At 35.8% G+C, this 15734-nt stretch overlaps 1 protein-coding gene across 3 annotated transcripts in view; it reads right to left on the reverse strand.

Annotated features, from left to right (window-relative positions):
* RORB (RAR related orphan receptor B) overlaps positions 1 to 15734 on the reverse strand; it is a 198701-nt gene that overhangs the window by 181738 nt on the left and 1229 nt on the right. The gene's annotated exons all lie outside the window — the stretch shown is intronic.

The following is a 15734-nucleotide window of genomic DNA, read 5'->3' on the forward strand; positions in this document are numbered from 1 at the left end:
GCAGAAAACTAGCACTTTAAAAACTTGAGTGAAATGAGCAGTAGCTATTATCCAAAGCCTCTCAGATATGACTGTGCCTGGTCATCTACGAAAAGTTAATGAAGAGTGAATTATTATTCTGGGTTCTGCAAAGAGTTTGAAATAGTTGTTAGCCAAGTACTTGACCGATGCTGTTCCTAAGCAATAAGGATAACAGGTTAATACAGACCTGAGAAACCACGACAGAACCCTCTAAAATAGAGGTGCTCTGGCATTCTTTTTTATTTCAGAACTTTTGTAAAAACAGACTATATAATGTATACAGTAACACTGCAAAGAATGTAATATTTGAGTCATTTTAGATTTTATATATTAAAATAAAACTGATGAGTTTCTATTTAAATATACCAATGGAATCTAAATCTCAAAATGTTTTAATAGCCATATCATACATTTGAAAAGAAAATCCATAAACAAACTCTTTTACAGAAATTTTATAATATCTACTTTTTTCCTTGAATTCATACCTTCACTTCCTGCTCATAATTTTATTCTAATGTCTACATTCTCATGTTTGAAAGTCTTTTATTAATTACTAGGTTATACCTCTCTCCAACAAAAATAAGTATATATTTTATATTTAACCATTTTTTCTGTGAACCATTTTTCTCTGTGAATCTTATTAAAACTCCTTCTAGATTGAATTATTATCAACACTAGAACACAACTGATAAAAATCACACAAATACATTACATGTTTTATATTTATTAAGGTTGGTGCAAAAGTTACTGCGTTTTTTGCTGATGTAATGGTAAAAACTGCAATAACTTTTGCGTCAACCTAATGCTAAGTGTAAGAATAAATATTAAAAGAAAAAAAAATATATATATGTTTTTTTTCCAGATGGAGTCTTGCTCTGTAACCCAGGATGGAGTGCAGTGGCGCCATGTTGGCTCACTGCAACCTCCGCCTCCTGGTCCTGGTTCAAGCAATTCTCCTACCTCTGTCTCCCAAGTAGCTGGGATTACAGGCACGAGCCACCATGCCCAGCTAATTTTTGTATTTTTTAGTAGAGATGGGGTTTCACCATGTTGGCCAGTCTGGTCTTGAACTCCGGACCTTGTGATCCGCCCGCCTCAGCCTCCCAAAGTGCTGGGATTACAGGCTTGAGCCACCGTGCCTGGCCAGAAAATTTATCTTTTAATAGTCCAGAAGGAGGTTTTTTCTTTCACTTAAATCTGGTACTTTTGCTTGACTATTATTTACTACTAGAATGTAATGGGGTTTCACATCAATTCTATTTATATTTTTGTTTTTAGGAATACACGTGTTGAAAACTTATTCACATAAATATGAAGAGGAAAGGGAAACTAATTTTGCCATAGCAATTGAACTCACTTCTTCAAACTCATTCTGAGATATATGCCTCAAATCACTAGCATTCTATTATCAAAAACTGTTTTTAATGACCTATAACTGATAATTTGAATAGATCTTCCTTCAGTTTTGTTGAAAGTAAAGGAAACTACATGACTTGCAAAAGACTATTTTGCTCATTCGTTAAAATCACTCCTTTTCTCAGCATCAAAATCATTATTTCGAATTGTCTGTTTTTTACTGCAATGGAAGTTTTCCATGTTGGGAACCATGCACATAATAAGATTTGAAATGAGTGAAAGAGTTCAATCTTTCTTTTGTGGAGTGGAAGTGAGATGATAGTGAAGGGAGAGGCAGAAAAGAGGAAGCAGCTTTCTCAGAGGATGCACAAGAAAACAGGATCCTAAAGTGATTCTATTCAGAAAACCTTCATATAATCCTAGGGCGACATTTCTCAATCTCAGCTTTATGGGCATTTTGGACAGGATAGTCTTTGCTTTGTGGGCTGTCCTGTACTTGCAGATGTTTAAGAGCATTCCTTACCTCTACCTATGGGACATTAGCAGCATCTTCTCAGTTGTGACAACTCCACATTTTCCTAGATATTGTCATATACCTCCTGCAGGGCAAAATCACCGCCTGTTTTGAATCACTGCATTAGGGGTATAAGTACTAATATATGAAGACTATTTCAGCAGTGAACATCATAATGGATTCTGCCCTACTAAATACCAATGAGTTTCGAATAGCCTTATGGGCAAATTGAGATTCTTCATTTATCACAGAGCAAAGAAATATTTAAAGTGTTCTCACAACTCCACCAATGAGAATCAATTCATCATATATCTTATATTTTGAGAACTGGTATGTCTGTGTTGATATTCTTCAGCATTCTTAGGAATTGCAAAGTCTTCTAGCTTTGTCAGGGAATAGATATGAGCTAGTTTAATGGAAACAAATTGAAGGCAAGCTGATTAATTTTTCTATATGAATATCCTGATCTTTCCTCTAACATTTAAAATAGATTTCCCCAATTATGAGCCTTTAGAGACAAAAAGCGCAGTATTAATCCACTGCTAAAGAATTTAATATGGTAGAATTCTTATTTTCTCAATGATGGAAAAAGTTTTTTAAACTTCATCTTCTTCTTCTGATTATTATTTAATCACTTGTATTATTGCTATTTCTAGTACCTATTGTGAATTATACAGTTCTTAAGAAGACCAGACTCTAAGGTCTTGAGAGCATGAGACTGAATCCTATTCACCTGTGTATCTTCAAAACTTAAAATAGTGTCTGGTGCATAATAGATCCTTGATAAATATTTGATGATGAGGGAAGGAGTAGTTGTGCAAATATCAAATCAGTTGATTTTATCAATGCACCATTAAACTTTCAACCTTAACCTTATCGTCATACTAGATGACCTCAGGCAAATGGATGAGCTGAAACACAAGGAGTGACAGATAAAGCAAAGCCTTGTTACTATGCCAGAGTAACTGAGCATTCATTCACTTTGATGCATTTTGTTTTTTCTCATTTTTTTTTTTGCTATAGAGATGAGGGCTTGCTATGTTGCCCAGGCTGGTTTTGAACTCCTGGCCTAACCTCCTTAGGTGCTAGGATCACAGGCCTGGGGCACCACGCCTCCCACACTTTGACACTTAAAACTAATCTACAGAGACTGTGTGGGAAAATTTGATAGTATAGGAAAAAAAATAAAGGAAAAATAGTTAACTAAAATATTAATATCAAGGGGTGATTTTTAACATTTTTATGTTTTCTTCAGTTGCTCTTTTGTGGATTTTTATATAATTTAGATCACATAGTACATACAATTTTGCATTTTATTTAGTTTTTGTTAGTCTTTAGTGAGGTCAGGATGATTTAGTCTTTTGTTAGTTCAGTGAGGTCAGGATGATGTCTTTTTGCTCACTATTTTATCCCAGTACCTAAAATACATGATTAAATACATATAGAGATTTAATGCTAATGAAGTATATGGAATACATGATGAGTATATAATAGTATACACAGTGAATACATATTACATAAAAGTATGTGGTAAAGAGCATTGCAACTAAGGCTTCCCTATATTATTGAAAACATCACAGTGAGGCCGCAATATGTTTTTAGGCACAAATCTTTCAGTATAAAGGTTTTTTTTTTTTTTTTTTTTTCACTTTAGTTCTTTGGAAAGGTCCCAGAAGGTGAATTACTGGGCCAAAGAGTATGATATTTTTAAGGGTTTAAGTTCAAAGACTGTACCCTATAAATTCCTGCTACAGAATATGATGGTGTCCAATTCGTCACAACTGCTATTATTTGACAGCATTATTATGCTATTCATTCTGTTTGCATTCTTTAATAAGTGAAGTTGAGCTCTTTTGTTCAAATGTTTATTAACCATTTATATTTCCTCTTTTTACAAACCAAATATTTATATTTTTGATGTGGTACAATGTTTTTGAAGTGTAGAAACTGCATTTAAAAACTGTTTAAAAAGTGCTCTTTTATATTGTAGCGTTTTCTTTGGTTCGGCTCCTCTGGGCACATTTCAATTCATACCTGTCCTGCATATCTCACAAGATTGCTGGGTGTGTATTGAGACAGTGGCTACATAAGCTTATTGAGAACTATAGAGTAGGAAACACAGGCAAGATGTTATTATAAATTCGAACTGCTCTTATATTTGTAGAGAGGAGACTGCATTTGTCAGCTCCTCAGGTTTACATAGTTCCTTTCTTAAATGTTTTCAGAATTTTCCTTACAAGCAGCTGCAGAATAGACAGAATCAGTGAATATGAAGAAACATACCACTATGTCTAAAATGGAGCAAGCAAAGAAGATACTTTACATGCCGTAAAACAAAGAGAATCACCTGAGATAAGTGTACAGTCTTTTCCAGCCTGATATTGTTAAACACAGTAGATACTAAATATAAGATGAAGAAAACCCAGTGTAGCTCATTTTCTTGCTAATAGCAACCGCAGTCAAATTTAGTCAAGTTGTGGGTGTCAAGACCATTCTATAATACAATCAATTGGAGTCCTGCAGAATAAATCACAGGGTAGGGCTGTTACTTCAAGCTATGTTTTTTACAGTGCAGTTTACATTAAAGAGGCCTGAAAAATCACTCACAGTAGACTAATAACTGTGCTTTTAAAGAAACGCAAATAAACTTCATTTAAAAGCATAAAAATTAACCATATAAATGATAACTTGATGTAAGGAATATTAAGTTTCAGCTAAAATGCAAAACAAATTAAACTGGGATATCGTTAAGGAGGAGCAGAACTCTGCATTTCTTTAGAATTAATGTCAAATTTAATTGGTTTTTTTTCTTTATCTTGCTGGGCACGATTAGACATGGCACCTTCTTAATGTTGTCAAGGTTCTTTCCTTAAGAAAACATCTTATGCTTGTACGAAACATAGAAGGATGATAATAGGCCTTTGATATAAATAGTGCATTGATGAGAGTTCCAGTCTCAGTCAATCAGACAAAATTAATTAAACTCAGGTGGATAAATGGTGGTATGCTAGGCTATTAGCACAGTTTTTTCCTTGAAATGCTTATAGTCGAAGATGGAGACCCGCCTCTTGACAGGCATTAAAAACTAGAGGAAAGAATTGACAAGCTGAGGGTCAAATGAGTGCATTCACATCACAAACTAAAAGTGCATGTTGGCTATTGAATGAAAAGAATTTTTTAAAATTTAGTCATCAATTGTCTTCATAGCTATTTATTTCCCATAAAATTGCTTCTTTAACGTGGATACAGATTCTTAGTGAGGAAAAAAATTATAAATATGCAATATTTTCAAAATGTGAAATCCATATAAAAGGTGATATATTTGTTTACAAAATTAAATATTTGGAACTTCCAAGGGAATAATTATGGAAAGAAAAACAAATTAGTACTTATACTTTGAATTTGTTATTATTTTGACTAGAGAGATCCAGTTCAGAATCTGTAGATTTTTCCATAATACTTATTTTATTTTAGTTTTTCCTGAGATTGGTAAATGCCATTATTATTTTGGAAGAGAAAGCTGTGGAGAGCTGTGGTTTACCCAAGGGGATCTTGTGAAAAAATAACAGTTTTACTATATTACTCTCTGTTATTTATGTGGTCAAAACACTGTTGAGAGTTATGGTAACAAGTTTTATTTTAAGGGGCAATGCTGGCCAAATGGTAGCAGAGGTTGCATTTGGACTTAGCAAGCATTAATGCCATGATTGATTAGGGATATCTACTACAAATACGGGGGTGGCAAAAATAGTATGGCGAGAGAGAGAGAGAGAGAGAGAGAGAGAGAGAGAGAGAGAGAGAGAGAGGGAGAGAGAGAGAGCGCGCACATAGATTAATGAAAACAGTAGAACTGGACTTGGAGGCAGGAACTCTTCTTTCCAGTCAAATTTTGGTATCAGTCTCTTTTAACAAATAATTATGATGAAGTCATTTATTTTTCTCATTTAAGAAAAAAAGACATAATATTGAAAATTTGAGAAATTCAAATGAATCAAATATTATCTAAGGAATTCCTTAAGACTTATAAGAAACGTAGTTTTGTTGTATTTGAGACTGCTAACTTGGAGGGCATTGCTTCTTAGACATCATAAATGCTCAAAATTTAAGATTCGTTGAGTTGCATTTAAACCTTCTTCACTATAGAAGGTGTCATCTACAACTCTGTCAGATATTTTCCTTTACTTTTAAAGTGTTATTTTATTTTAAAAAAGTATATCTTTCACTCTAAATCAACACACAAATCAACCATGTTACATAACTTTTCAACAATCATTAATGAACATAAGGATACAGTACAATTTTGGTGGAAAAAATTCCAAATCAGTTTATTTTATTACAAAAGGACACTTTATAAAACCAATCACATAAATTTTAACTAATTCGAATATGAGTGACAGCGAGAACTGATCTTTAATAATATTAATAAACAACAACAAAAAAACAGAACTGGAAGGGTATTAATGCTGTCTGACTAGGATTCTCATTATTGGTATTTCTGAGTTGTCCTTGGGATAATTTACTACACAAGCTCTTTTCCTTTGGTAGTTAACTTTTTTTTTTTTTTCCAAAATCACAAGAATGAAAGTATATGTGAGAGGATACCAGTGCTTAGAGTTAAGCTTATTAAAAAGTAGTAAGCATTTAAGTGGGAAAAACTCAGCATATTGAACTGTGTGTTTTAAATTTAATTTTAGAGCAAATAGATTATTAAGTTGGGATCCTAAAATATTCTAAATAATTTATTTAAAATATTTTATTCTTGTAAAAAACAACCTATTGCCAAGAAACATATACCTTAACGATATGATGTGTTTTTCCTGAACAAATGTTCCTCTGTTCCACCAGACTGTGTGGCATTTGCTCATACTCAACAACTGTGGAAATTTGGAACAAGGTTTCTCCTCCTTTCTTTAAAAGTCTTTAATTCCTTTGCATGTGCCAGGCACAATTTATATACAAGTTAACAGGAAATGTTCTGTGTAATAATTTTATTATTTGTCCTGACAATGATAACGAAAGCCAATTATTCATTAGAAACTCAACATGTCTAAGTTCTTGAAACTCATGTGTTATTGTTTAGTTCTGGATTCTGGAAGTCAACAGCTGCTGGATGATAAAATATGATTTGAGTGTTTATTCTGGTTCAAGCTATATGATAAAATGATTACTTGGGAAACAGAATATGAGTTTTCATGCTAATGCAGAATTACAAACCCATATGAAGCACTATGTGATCCTTTCCTTTGACAGGTAAAGTGAAACTTTTTAAATCTAGCTTGTCAAATACAACTAGTTTCACTTATTTTCATTATACTAGGCAAATAAAAATAGTATGTCTGCATTTCATGTTCTCAGAGCTAATTACTGGCACCAATTCATTTTGATCCTATTTAATAAGATTGTCTTTAAATTGCTTTTTAGTGGAAAAACCAAAATAGTGGTTTACTGTTTACTAAGTATGATGCATATTTACATGAAAGCTAGAGTAAAAACATTATACTCACGTTATATGCAACACTTGAAGTAAAACTACTTCAAGGATTCAGTCTCTATTTACCGACCAGAATAGTACACTGGCCCAGGCATAAGATGAAGTGGTTGCATGTGTCCATCACATAACATAGGAACACCAGAGACAAATTGCAATAAGGGTGGAAGAAAGGAGTGTCCAGAAAACTGGTTGTCTTATTAAATAGCTGATTAATCAAGGCTAGTAAAAGTTACAGGGGCCTTCCAAGCTTTCACCTTTTTGGAAAAACCTCAAGAAATGGAATCATTTGTGCACTTTTTGAATTCTTCTAATTCCAAAAAAAAAACTGGAAGTACCATAGTCACTATGTTATCTGGATATTGTTACAACAGAAGGGCATAATTCCTTAGTCTAATAAATTCTAGTTAATGTTCAGCATTTAAAACAAGTATTTGCTTTTCAGAACTTAAAAGATATGACTCTGTGGTCTTGCTCACTATGTAAAAATGTGAAGATGAGATTCATGTTAATGCAGAAGGTTATGGCCAAGAGTGACAATTTGGCTGCTTGCAAGTTTCAAATGGCGGCGTTTGCTTATGTGAATTTATCCCAGCCCAGAGTCTGTTTTTCAGCTTTGTGGTCCCAGAAACTTGATCTTACCAGAGTTTCAGAGTAGATCAGACATTAGTATGAGGACCTATGTTAACTAAGCTTGTAAGAACTAATATATAAGACCAGAATGGCAACTATCCTTTCAAAATGATAGAGCTTTAACTGTGGGCTGTAGGGACACTACTTTCAGCTTGATCAGCAACTCATTCATAGTGCTAGAATGGAACCAGCTAATATTTGCCTCTCACACTCATGTTTTTATCACTAAAAGTCTCCAGAATTTCCCTTCTTTAAACATGCTAAAGAAAGAGAATAGCTCAAAAGTCAGCAAGACTATGTGTTGACTTTATAACTTAATTTTCAGAGTACAGTATTATATCCAAGTATGTGGAATGGAAGAGTTTGAAGAACATGACTGTGGCCCTCAGATACGGCCTACATACTCTATTACTTCAATGGATTTTTTTTACTTGATATCTAGTAATCTAAGAGTGTCCAGTATCTAATCTTTCTAGAGCAGATATCACTACTTTCAGATAGCTTAAACATTAAAGAAAATGAAACTCAATATATATCAGCCATTTTCTTTTTTTAAGAAAGTAAGAATTTTCCTTATAAAAACAAATGTATAAGGATATTATAAAGTATTTTTATGTTTTTCTTAGTGATACTTTTTAAAAAAACAAGTTATATCTTCTTCTTTACACTCATATTTGTCTCACCTTCAATGCATTTTCTTTATGTAATTTAAAAAATGACCTTAAAGAGTTTTTTTTTCAATTGTCACTTGAGAATAATTTTACCACTAGAAGTTTTGAGAGCAACACTGTTACTTGTGCTACATTAGGTTATTTTCTTTTTGGGATAGTTCTAATATAAACTCAATTTCACATAACACCAACCATATAAGGCAACTGGGAGTACAACTAACAGTAATTTAATAGACCTCATTTATGATGAACAAATCAACCCAAAGAGGGAGTCCTGCTTATCTTTAGAGGCCCATCTCAAACATCGCTTTTCCTTGGAGAGCGATTCCGACTTTCTGATAGCGTCCTTGCTATGTTCTGTTCTGCTTTCTCTTTGATCTTAGCTTCCGCTGCACAGCTGACTGTGCTTTACCAACCTGAGCATCCCTGGGGTTCAGCCCTGTACCTTACTTTGAGTGGATATATTCAATAAATCATGAATAAATAAATATGTGAGTCATGTACATTTCTATTTATATATATGGCTGTAAGAGATGACATCTTTGAGCTTATCCCTTTTAAAATTAAAACTGAAACATTTTGGGAAAGATGGTATCGTTCTTGTACTTGAGAGTATATCTTAATTTGGGCTCCTGAAAATGAGTTGATCAATGAGTTTGACAAAGTTTTCAGAACAGATGAGGATCAAGCTTAGTTGGTTTCAGATAAGGAGAGACATTTGTATTTGAAAATATTAAAACAAAACAAAACAAAATAAAGCTGGTCAGAAAATTAAAATAAATCTGCATTTTTTTGCAGCTAATAATACTCATTTATTTCATGCCAAGTTCTGGTTATAAATGCCAAGGCCTTTTTAAAAAGCTCTTGCTGTTTCTTTTTTAAGGATAATTTTGTGCTTAAATTCAGAATACCATTTGTACATCTAATTCAGTCCTAAAATATTGTATATCTGTGGTTGTCACATGATTACAACATAATCTAGTGAAATTCAGTTAATGGTGTAGCAGTCTTTAAAAGAAGAATTCTATATTGGACAGTTGAGTGACAATTTTTGAAATATACAATTTAAAATTAATTTGTTGCAATATTTATTGAAAAAAGCTTGACTATGAGGTAAAATCTATATAACAGTTTTTCTTAAGCATCCAAAATTTTTCAGATACTCCACAGTGCCAAGATATTTGGTTCATATGAACACAAAGTAATAAGTAGAGTAGTAAGAAAAGCATAATTTAGTAAACAACCAGATTAATTTGATCTTTCCTTACTGATGTCCATGATTCCTCTAAATTAGAGAAATATAAGTCAGGACCATATGATATGATAACTAATCACACAAAAAATGACATCAATGAATGCCCATTCTAGTAACTTTAATGTCAGCATACCCAGCCAAGTAATAAAATATTTACTGTGCAGAACATGCTGAAGCCAAAGCAAATTAATTTTGTTCTTTTCTAAGAGCATATTTTTAAGTAAGATTTTAGCCTCATATCTTGGCAAAGGTGAGATGTTCACTTTGGCTTTTGTAAAAACATGTCTATGTCAAGAATATCCTAATGTAAATTTAACACAAAATGTATCATTTGATTATAACTATAAAGTTATAATCTATTTACAATATTTATAAAATACTAAACAAGCAATGTGCATTGAGTATAAAACACTGTACCTCCTAAATGTTACTTTTTAATGTTTTAAATGTTTACTTACTATGCAAGGTGTACAACAATGTGGGTAGTATATATATTGAATAATTCTAGCCCCTGAGATACACACTAATAAATTTGCACTTATTACAGAGCCAGAGCCACCAAATCTGGGTCTTGAGATGTTAGTGGTCACGTAGATATATTTTAGAGGTTACCTGAGTAAGCCAAAATTCTGAGTGGTTTGAAATGTACAATAATTTTGTCACATTATGATCACAATATTTCCTTTCATAAGAATCTACCCCCAGTGCCATTAGTTAACCACATGGTTATTATATGTAGCTTGATTCACTATAAATGCCGTTATAACACCTGTGGTTTCCCTCATTAAGAATTGAATGGATGGGGTCAGGGGTTGAAAGGGCAGCATATGCGCTATGAAAGAACTAGTTAACATAGCCTATTATATTGGTGCACTGGTAAATCTCATTTCTATTCATCAGATGATTAGTTCAATCAATATTTATTCCTCTATGCTCCCTTTGTCTTGCGCTACAAAGGAGACATCCTTCAAATTCATGGCATAAACCTTGTTATCTATGAATTTGTTGCTTAATTTGAGAGGGAATATTTTATTTACTTGGCAGTCCTGAATTCTTTGATTCCCTTTCTCTCTAATTAACATTAGGTAGTATAATGGAGTTTTGTGTAGATTATTTATAAATAGACATTATTAACAGTTTCTTTTTTATGCAACTCCAGTACCACGTGTATTCAGATCTTCCCTTTGAATGCTCTGGAAAGTTGCTTCTGTTTCTCTAAATATGTTTGAGTTTGGAAGTCTGGATTGTGAAAGCAAAGATAAGAATGATTTTCTCTCTCAAATATTCATTCTTCTTGTCTGAGTGGGTGGTTATAGGCACATACATATACATATTGCGTATCAGTGTGTATCAACAGACGCCTCCAAAGACTGCTATTATCTGCTGGGGATTCTGTTAAGTCAGAGATTCTATTCAAAGTAAGATAAATATTTGCAAAAAGCTGTAATTGGAAGATGATTACAAAATTACAGGAATAATACTTTTTGTTTAAAGTGCTTATTTCATCAAAGGTCATCATTCATTATATCACAAAAGACTTATTTCATTAGTCTGCTTGATTTCTATCCTTTAGATAAGAATAGAGAGAATAACAGAGCTACCTCTAGAATAAGAAACACACATTAATTATTAAGCACCATTTCCATTTCTAATGTTTACTTTTCTATATATTTTAACATCACAGTAAATGTTTTGTTAATGCTAAACTAATGCCAGTATAAATAAAGCCTTTACTTCCTTTTGTCTTTGTAGAATAAACACAGAAATAGTTTAGTCTTAAGAAATTCTCCTCATATTATTAGAATGTCACCTCGATCACTAATATCTTTTGTACTCACAACTTATGTGCTCATGAACCTTTGATGTGTTTCAATTTGGCTGGAATTTGACAGTCTTCACTTTGAATGAATTCTTATTTCCTAATAATGTTTACTTGTAAGGCTTAGGCTTCACCAATGCGCAGTGGCACTGATGTTATTATTCACAATTTTAAGCCTCACTTTATATATAAATTTGCAGAATCCCAGCAGAACCATGCAAAAATAATTTTTAACTCAACAATTTGTAAGTTTTAATATTAAACTTTATTAATTGAATGCTATACTATGCACTTTAAATTAGAGGTGTATTATTCATTGCAGTGGTATAATCTAGTAATGTGCTGTGATTTACACTTTTACATCTTAAAACTATCATAATGAAAGGTATAAAAACCATGTAGGCCATCTTACATCTAAAAGGTGAATACAGGTTTAGAAAAGGGGACATCATAGCTGAGAAAACAATTTATTTAATTTTTTTACATAGAAAAACTTCCTGTATCAAATCATATTAAATCCCTGTTGACAAGTATGTATATGCTACTTTTTGGGGGAAAATTATAGCTATTATTACAAGATTTAAATGTCATTTTCATGAAGACCAACCTGGAAACTTTGTATATTTTTGGTGCTATAGAATTTTTGTTGCTGTAAAATTAAGTGTCATGGCTTGGAAACACTTTAAAATGTAATTTAAAGTGTAACCTATGCAAATAAACTCCTGAATAGTTTTTTTTTTTTTTTTGGTGGCTGATCATAGTTTAATATTACCAAATCGCTGCCAAAATAAGTAAATGTTAACATTCATATTTGGTTAACAGTACAAAATAATGTTTTTATTTGTTGAATGATCACATAAAACCACTTTAATAATGATGCAAAAACTCATCTTTTAGGGATAGGGTAATGAGCAAAAGCTAATTGTGGCTGATGGAAAATCCAAAGATTAGTCAGTTTTAAGTAAATGCCAACAAAGGAGTTTTAATCTGGTGTCCCTCATGTTTATCAAGTTTGCTGCTTAAATTTCTTCATTTACATTTTCATCCTGGTTTCCCAATTCCTGATTATTAGAAAATATAGAAAAGTAAACCTTGATGATACTAATACCTATCCCAGAAGTCCAATATGCCAAGCACTTCTGTGTCATAATACTTGTTACAAACTCACCCATGATGTTGGGGGAGGAAGGAGAGAGTCACTAGATGTAACCATTTAAGAAAATATTTTATTTTTATGACTATATATTATTTCAACAATACTTGAATGACAGCTTTAAGATTTCCTTTTAAACTGAATAACATTTCTTGGAATGAAGACAGCTTACTGATGATTACTTAATGAGCAATTATTAATGGACTGCTAACAGAGATGTCCTTCCAGCAATGTTTTTTAATTGCAGGAGGTGGAATGTTGGTTAGAAATATTTAATTGGAACTTGTGGAGGAAATTAAGAGTGAGAACTTGTTTAGGAAATCTAAAGGCCTTGCCAGCAGGACATTTGGAGCTCCATACCTCTGAAGGGCTGCCATACCTCTGAGAGCAAGCTGCCTCTTTTCTCAAGTTTAGCACTCAATAAAAATTAACTACCTGAAAATAACAGATGAAAACTAGACTTTAAAAAAGCCAAGTCCAATCCTTGTTTATAGCAAACATAAAACCAGATTTTTAATCCACCCCAGCGACAGTCACCTATTGATTGCGACGACATCTGTGCCTCTGTTTTTGGAAGCAGGATTTTCCGTGGATGCAGGAATGAAAAATCCGACCATGCCCGCGCCCCTGTGTGATAAACAGCCCACAGATCTTTCAAGAAGGAGTCCTGAAACCCACACCTCGGCTCACTTCTTTCTCACTTATTGATGGGCCCAATTAAAGGGTCTCCCTTTCCCCGCCAGAAGTTACTCCTTTCAATAATGAAATCTACGGAGAAGCCTCTCTAGAACTTCTGTGGTACCCTCTCACAGACAAAGGATGAAAGTCTTTGTGTACCACCAAATACAACCTCCTCCGACCCCGGCCAGAGTAAGCCACTGTGCTGTGTCCCGGACTCAGTTCAGCCGTGGGGCAGGACCAGGACGTTAGAGATCAGAGACTCTTAACCCTTTTCTTTCCCCAGTAGCTTCCCTGGGGATAAAGTCTTTTAAATGCCCTAGGCAAGGGAGGAGTAGGGGAGGGAATAGGTTTGCCGGATTGGCCCCGAGGGAGACCGCTCAATCAATCCTATATCACCTTTCCGTCGCGCAAAGCAGCCCCAGCCTGGACAGTTGTCAGCTGCAAACTGTGGAGCCCAGGCGCTAAGGAGGGCCACCTGGGAATGGAAAGCGCGCGCGTGGATGAGGGAAATGGAGTGGGCCCACGGTAAAGCCCAGATCAAAAACGGCCCCTCTCCCAACATAGGCTGCTTAGTAGCCCTGCACGAGCGAAAGCTGATTCATTTCCCGCTTTCACTTCTAAGTTCACGCTCAAGTTCAACCCCCAACTCCACAAGACGTCAGAGTAGCCTGGATCTTTCCTCAATCCCATTCTTAGTGAACAGCCTCTCACAATGTGGAAGGGCACTGTCCGCAGAAAATAGGAAGAGTCAGTGAGGAAAGACCCTAGAGATCAGGAAAGGGGAGCCAGGAAGGGCGAGAGAGCGACCTGACCATCTTTGAGGCTTACATTTTCTCCAGCGCGTTCCCCTAGGCCGCCTGTGAGGTGTCTCAAGTTAGAAGTTGTAAGGGGTCCTCGGGCGCCTGGCAAGGCTGACGCCCTCTGGGATAGGTGTGTGGGCTTAAACTGGCTTTCTCAAGGTGAGCCTAGGACCAGCGCTTGGCTTTCAATCAATCCTTCAAGCTTCTGGAGTTCTCAAAGCGACCGCCGTGGCGAACCGGGACAATCATCTGCAAATTGCTGCTTCAGGAGCGGCTAGATCAAGCTACTAACCCACCCCCACCCCCGCGCCGCTCTCCATTCTACCTTGTAGGGAGTGAGCGGCTTTTTTGCCCTAGGTCTTAGTGCTGGGTCCGAGCTGAGGTGGCGGGTAGTTTCCGACCTTCGGAAAGTACGAACCCAGCCACAGGGGGAAAGTTAGAAGGGTAGAAGAGAAGGGACGAATTGGTAGCTCCAGACCCGGACAGGGAAAACTGAAAGAATGGGTGGGATGGTGAGATGGGCCAGAAAAAGAAAAACAAAGACTGGGCCTCTCTTACTAAGCAAAGGTTCTGTACTCGCCAATTGCCCAAGTAAAGTTTCTCGAAAGAATTTAGACAGTGGAGAATGTAACCAACCCTCAACAGGGACAATCAGCTGGAGCCAGCGCGCACACAGTGTGCCCCACTCCCAGCGAGCGGGCCAATCAAGACCATCCCAACAGGACGTCCTTGTTTCTTATCTACAGTCAATCCCCTCCCCCATGGATATTCTCTCTCCTTTCCTTCTTCTCGTTCCCTTTCCTAACACATCCCAGCATCCAGCCAGCAAACCCTTGAGTCCAGGCTCGGGGCTCACGGGGTGCGAGAGGGAGTGGGAGTGAGACCTGCTGCTTCCTGGGGTGCTCCTCCCGGGGCGTAGAGGGAGTGAGTGGAAGAGGATCACAGTTAGTGGAAGGAGAAGACCAGTGGTTGCATCCCAAGTGCTTCTTCCCTAGACCACCTCTTTCCGGGTCCGGGATGTAGGAAAGTCTGGAGCTGGCCGTTGCTAACTTTCTGTTGTCAAGACCCAGGTGGACGTGCGAAGGGTAGAGAAGAGTCCCCGATGAACAGCGGCCTGACCAGGAAGAGAGACCGGGGGTGGGGGTGGGGGTGCGGGTCCAGAGGCTTGCACAGATCCCCAGTGTAAGGGGGACACTTGCCTGGCTCTTCAGTAAAAGCGTGAAGAATGGCCGAGCACAGCATGAAAGAAACCTGAGGTCTCCCGCAAGGCAGGAGAGGAGACCAAGTGACTCCTCGAAGCCCAACTGCCATCCCTTCCAGAGGCCCAGAGTTCAGCCGAAGCA

This window comes from Callithrix jacchus, chromosome 1, assembly GCF_049354715.1.
Source record: "Callithrix jacchus isolate 240 chromosome 1, calJac240_pri, whole genome shotgun sequence".
Classification (NCBI taxonomy): Eukaryota; Metazoa; Chordata; class Mammalia; order Primates; family Cebidae; genus Callithrix; species Callithrix jacchus.